The following is a 6,216-nucleotide window of genomic DNA, read 5'->3' as shown; positions in this document are numbered from 1 at the left end:
AATTCAAAAAAGCGAGAAATTTGAAGAAGCTGGTACAGAGAGGCTCGAAATTTCCTCAACAAATTATTTTTAGATGAAAACATTCCAAGACAATTTGGCTGATTTTTACAAGGAGTATAATTAAAGCCAGCCGTTCAAAATGTTTACAGAAATATTTTTATGCTTATATTTTCTTGGAGAGACTGCATAGGCAGATTTTCATGACCAGACCTCCCTTCATGGTCGTTAACCAGATATGGCTTGAATGTGTAGTTTTATCGTTAGAAAACTATACTGCTTCAAATTACATCTATAGTTGGTCTTTATCCCACAAGATAAAGTTGTAAGCTGGTACGTGAAGACACTCCGAGGGAGAGGGTCAGGCAGTGCTGTCGGTAGCAATGCACACCCTATATGGTGGTAAGGCTTTATTTTTAATTTTTCTAATGAATGGCTCTATTTGACAAAAAAATGACATAATGTAAAAGATTTAATTTTATTAATCTTTGAAAACAAAATGGTACTGATGCTGGGTGCTTGTGAAGCGAATATTAAGCCGGATCTTGATTTAGTAATGGAGCATTGCAAATCTGTTGGAGTATTGTGAATGAGCCTGATTTGAATCCAAAGTAGTCTCTACTGTTATCCTGTGATTGTGTTTAAACGCCATCTATAACTCAAATCATGGGATAACAGTAAAAAGACCTGAAAGAGAACAGAAAAAAAAATATGAAAATCTTGAAACGTAGAGCTTAAAAGAAAGAATAACCAACAACAACTAAAGAATAGACAAATAAAAAGAATAAGATGAATAATGTAAGAATAACGGATGCCTAAAATTTAAATGATACTGAGGAGAATACACCCTCTGCATCTGCAGGTAAGACAGAAATGGAATCATTGAAAAAAAGAATGACAGTGAATTTAATTTCTTGAGTAAAAATGACAATCATCAAAAAATGAAATAAGACTTAGTGCTTCTTATAAGGAAATTTGCACTATAACTAGATAGGCGGAATGGGTTGTAGTTTTGTACTGGCATTTGGTAGAGGGGGATCCTTTCCAAAAATGATTCATTTTGTAAAAGTTTTACTTCCAGTACTAAGTTAAAATTCCAATTCTCTGATTTTTCAATCTCTAAAATGCCGAATAAACCCTGATAATGTCCTATTCCTTATGGTTTGAATTCATGCACTAACCCATAAATATTGAACTGCCTCTATATACAATATATACTGACTTCTCGCTATTTTCACTTTTCTAAATGTCTTTTAACCAGCTCCAAAAAAAGAGCTGACATCAATATACTAAGAATTATTACTGAAATTAGTCGCAATTCACATAATGCCAGCGCTACTTGAGGGAGATTCAACAAAATAGGAATATTTTTCTGACAATTTAGAAATTTTGTGAGCAAGTATAAGCGGTACCAATTCATTCTACTTTATATTGCTATCAGTTTTACACTATGTGAATACAAAGATGCTGCCGTGAGTAGTTAGTAGTAGTAGAGACTTACAATTACAAAAATTACGCTAGAAATTTGAGCATTGTTAAACAGGACAAATTACGAACTGGGAAATACAAAATTGGCACTGTAGTCAAGCGTAATTCTGATTTTTTCTACTAGTGTGGCTATAATGTTGCCTGGGCGTCTGGACATAAATAAACTGGGCGGTAAGGCGTAACTAAGCAGAGCGTAAGGGCGTAAATAGATTTAATTAAGCCTCTACCTAATAGAACAATGAAAATGGGGCATATAGATGGCTGGTATTGAGTGTGTATGTAGGGCTTTGTAAAGGGTGATATTTACCCACACAAGTTTACAAACTTCGGGTTTGCTGTTATTTGTGAATTTCTTTTAACAAAACTTCATTTCTTTTTCTTCTTAAAGCCCAGCCAGTCCAAACCTGTACGGTAATCTAGATATAAAAAGGGCATTTTTAACAAAAAAATTTCATCAAATCCGTATAATGAGAATAAGGGGTAAACCGCCATTGTTCTGACTATAAGTAAAATGTAACCTAATACAAAATATGCATTTAATTAACGTTATTAACTATAACAAAATAGCAATCTCAAAATTTGGGTCTGACTTGGGGGACAAAGGGACGCGGGAGAGGGCTAGGTGCCCTCCAGTATTTTTAATCACTTAAAAAGGCAACTAGAACTTTTGATTTCCGACCAAATAAGCCCTCTTCCGATCTTCTAGGACTGCTGGTTCAACAGGATCAGCCCTGGACCCCCCCCCCACAAAATATAACTAAAAATACAAAATAAACACTTTAAAAATACAAGTTTCACATTCTTGTACAATATTCATTAGGATGGGGATCCGTTTCCTGTACCAGCATTAAATTAATTAGAATTCATATGAAGATGAAGATCAGGGGTGTACTTTACTATGGGGCAGAGGGTCAGCTGTCCCCTCCAGTTGAAATTTAGCGTAATCAAAATCTCGCCAAACTAAAATAGACCTACATAATTCAAGCCTCCACAGAAAAATCAGTTTTCTTTAGTACACCTTATGCCTTTATGCTACTATATAGCTTATTTTTCATTTTTCACTATCATTTTCACTTGGCTTGGGAAAATCTGCTCCAACTTTGCCCCCCACCCCATCCAGGATTTTGATGAAATTACCCCACTAAAGAAGAGGTGTTTTCAGGTACATCATATGAATTCTTATGTGCCTTTTATTTTCGGTGTTTTAGAATTAACACTTCTGCAGGTACAAGATTATATTATTTTTCTTACGATTACGTGATTTTTTTACGATGAAGGAAAAACAATAAAGAACAGAAATAAATAGCAGTATAAAATAAAAAGTGTCACGGCTACAGAGATAGATACAAACTAGTAAAAGACGAAGATAGTAAAAAAGAACAAACCTGAAACCCCATAAAATAGTGTGGGATAAAAACACATTGTAGACCATTAGGATTGCCTTGGCCGAAAACCCCTATTCAGGAAATTTACAGTCCCTTAGCTTGAAAAACGAGGAAAATCACATTTTTTTTCTTTGCTTCGTTAGTTCTCTGCTGTGTAACAAACAAAAACACAATTCGTTTATAATATCTGGCTGGTTTTAAAGCTTAATACTACCGAAATAAATATGAAAATGATTCCAAAACAATATAATCAGCAAAAAATAAAACAAGGAAAATAAGCAAACTTGTGTATATAGTCTAGGCCCGTATTCAGGGTTCTAGCATTAGCCAGAAACTTTTCTTAGGGAAAGGAGAGATCTTAGGAGGGGGGGGCAAATGCCTCCCCTGCCTCATATACATGGCCTTGGTCATTTCCCGTTTCATTGTTCATAATTTATTTCAGCATTAGTGTGCTTGAGAGCAAAACTGATAGTGCAATTATACAATTTTTTTCGACCAACGGAGGCAATTCCCAATCTGGATTTGGATATGACACAACCATGGGGTCAGTCAAGGTAACAACAAAAGACTATCAGACCTGTAAATGGCCTGTAATTACCCAGACCACACATGTAACAAAAAGACTATCAGACCAAAAAGACTACCAAACCTGTAAAAAAGCAGAAATACTACCAAATAAAACCATGGGGTCAGTCAAAGTAACAAAAAAAAAGACTACAAGACCTGTAAATAACCTGTAATTACCCAGACCAGACCTTTAACAAACAGAATGTCAGATCAAAATGACTATCATATCTGTAAAAAAAGACTGCTGAACATATAAAACAGTAGAAAGGTTGCCAGATACAACCATGGGATCAGACAAAGTAACAACAAATAGACTACCAGCCCTGTAAATAGCCTGTAATTAACCAGACCAGACCTGTAACAAAAAGACTACCAGAACAAAAAGACTACCAGACCTGTACAAAAAGAATACCAGACCTGTAAATAACCTGTAATTTCCCAGACCAGACCTGTAACAAAAATACTACCAGACCTGTAAAAACAGACCTGTATTTGACCTCAACACAGAGCCCGAATACATACTGAAATAAAAGAAAGTAAGCCTAGTGTTAATTACCTTTCCTAGAGGTATCACAGATAAGTTCACCGTTTATATTGGTGTGGGTCATAGGACTGCAGTTCAACAACAGCAGCACGGGCTTTTTCTTTGAATTCTTCATTTTCATCAAAACGTTTCTTTGATTCCTAAAATTATTTTATTGAATTGTTAATCTCTAGTTTTAGTTTTTGCAGTTTAGCCTTAGAGAAGTTTTAGCATTAGAGAAGGGGTGATTAAAATGCAACAGATGGTAGTACAATAAGATGAAATATCATTTAGGGACGGATTTTTAGAGACAAAGGGCGTTGTCAAATATAATCAGTTAGTTCTGCCTAGTTATTTTCACGGTTAGACGTGGCAACACTGAGAAAGATCTAGTAATGCCCTAAAGCTTCATGATTTTGGAACAACCAGAACAAAATCCTTAGGAAACTGTGGTTTTCAAGTATAAGTGGATATAATTTAAGTAGATATGATTGTTACCTACGTCACAATTAGTAGATGTATAATAAGAGTTATATATAGTTAGTATATAAGACTTTTATAGTACATGCTTATTAGTATACACTTAAAATTTATTAGTAAATACTTAGAATTAGTAGAACTGGTATATAATTAGGAAATATATTAGTATAATTTAGTAATTAAGGATACATGTAAGTAATGGAGCATAAAGAGGTATGAGGTATAATTATTATATTTAAGCAGCTAAATATACATTGATATAAGTAAATCCAAGATATGTCCGTGGATCAAAACTTGTTTTAGCTTGATGACCACGGTAATCCTGTGGTAGCAGTGGATTATTGCTATACTTGACAATTCACGGTCCAGGTATAGACCCCTACTACCGTAAGGCTGGGTGGCAGGCTTACTATTTGTCCTTGTTAAAAAGACCCGGCAACTAAAACACCGATTCGATGCCTATTCACCAGCAATTGCTTTTGAGTATCTTTTTCCTTTTTTTTATCCTTGGCACTTTTTTTTTGTCCTCATTTCTGCTTTGTCATCCAGTCTGTATGCAATTGTTTTTCGGTTTGGTTACCTTTTTTCTATCATTTTATTTGGCAAGTAATTACAGTTGTGCTACTATACACGGAATGAGAAGATGGAAGCTTATTTTTTTTTTTGGTTTGATATGGTGACCTTTTTTTTTACAGAAAAAAATATATATTATCTACAGTAAACGGATAGATAAAACAAAACCATAAAACTTAAGTTATTAAAAGATTTTGCGACCCCTTTCAACACCATTTCTTAACGAACTTGAACTAAAAAAGCCGAAAATTCAAAAGAAAAACGTTTCTTTTTTTTATGGGGTTTCGAAAATTTGTTGGCAACTTAGGTCACTCATTGTAATCACCTTACATTTTTTTCCGTACTTTATTCTAAACGTTTGATACCTCCCCCAACCCCGACCGATGAAGCGGAACATTTAATAAAACAATCTCAGGCTCAATAATGGGGACAAGCCTTACGATCATTTCTTAATGACAATAAAAAACGTAGAGTAGAAAGTAGAAATTAAAAAAAAGTAAAAAAAAATAAAAGGTAAAAACAAACGGACAAGAGAGTCAAGAAAAGTCGATGAATTGTTTTATATTGTAAGTGCTTCCAGGACCATCCATTAATAAAAAGAAAGCATAATAAAAAGTCGAAAACAAATTAATAAAAATAACAGTCAAGAGAGAAAGCAAAAGAAAGTTGGACGAGAAAATAAAACATATCAAGAAAACCTTTTTCTGCCTTTTTAAAGCATTTTCTGCCCAATGCTTAGACTACTATTTTAGACAAACTTTTGCCAAGCCGCATGTATTGAAGTAAAGTGCTTTGGACGGATAATAAAAATTGTTTCAAAAACTTTTCAATGATTTTTCATAAGCACGATTTTCGATATTTTCATTTTAAAAAATTCTTAAAAGCACAAACACTTCAAATTCCAAATTAGAATAAAAAATATAGGACATAGTGGGTACTCTAAAGCTAAACGATTTGAGAGCAAAAGTTTCAGGTCGGTAAAATTCTACTTTAGTTACTTTTGGCCCTCTTGGAAAGGAGTTGGGTTAGGAAAATGAAACTTTCAGGGATGGATGTACATGCTAAGGTTTGTCCTGGGACGGTACTGTGAAGTCCCTCCCTCCCATCATCCCCCCCCCTCTATATAATTGTATATTACTGCACATTACTAGTTGTTTTTAACTCATATTTCATCCTATATTACTATCATAAATATAAATCACT

General features: G+C 34.2%; 1 long non-coding RNA gene across 1 annotated transcript; it reads right to left on the bottom strand.

Annotated features, from left to right (window-relative positions):
- Positions 1–456: 456 nt before the first annotated feature.
- Positions 457–4,548, bottom strand: LOC148938575 (uncharacterized). Its single transcript, XR_016143670.1, has 2 exons — positions 3,994–4,548; positions 457–684 (listed from the first exon to the last, which is right to left on the bottom strand). It is a non-coding gene; the product is annotated as an uncharacterized LOC148938575 (long non-coding RNA).
- Between the last annotated feature and the right edge of the window lie 1,668 nt (positions 4,549–6,216).

This window comes from Artemia sp. Qi Xiang Cuo, unplaced genomic scaffold, assembly GCF_049724085.1.
Source record: "Artemia sp. Qi Xiang Cuo unplaced genomic scaffold, ASM4972408v1 HiC_scaffold_3115, whole genome shotgun sequence".
In the NCBI taxonomy this organism is placed as follows: domain Eukaryota; kingdom Metazoa; phylum Arthropoda; class Branchiopoda; order Anostraca; family Artemiidae; genus Artemia; species Artemia sp. Qi Xiang Cuo.
The sequence above is the reverse complement of the archived record's forward strand: the minus strand, read 5'-3'. Positions and strand labels throughout refer to the sequence as shown.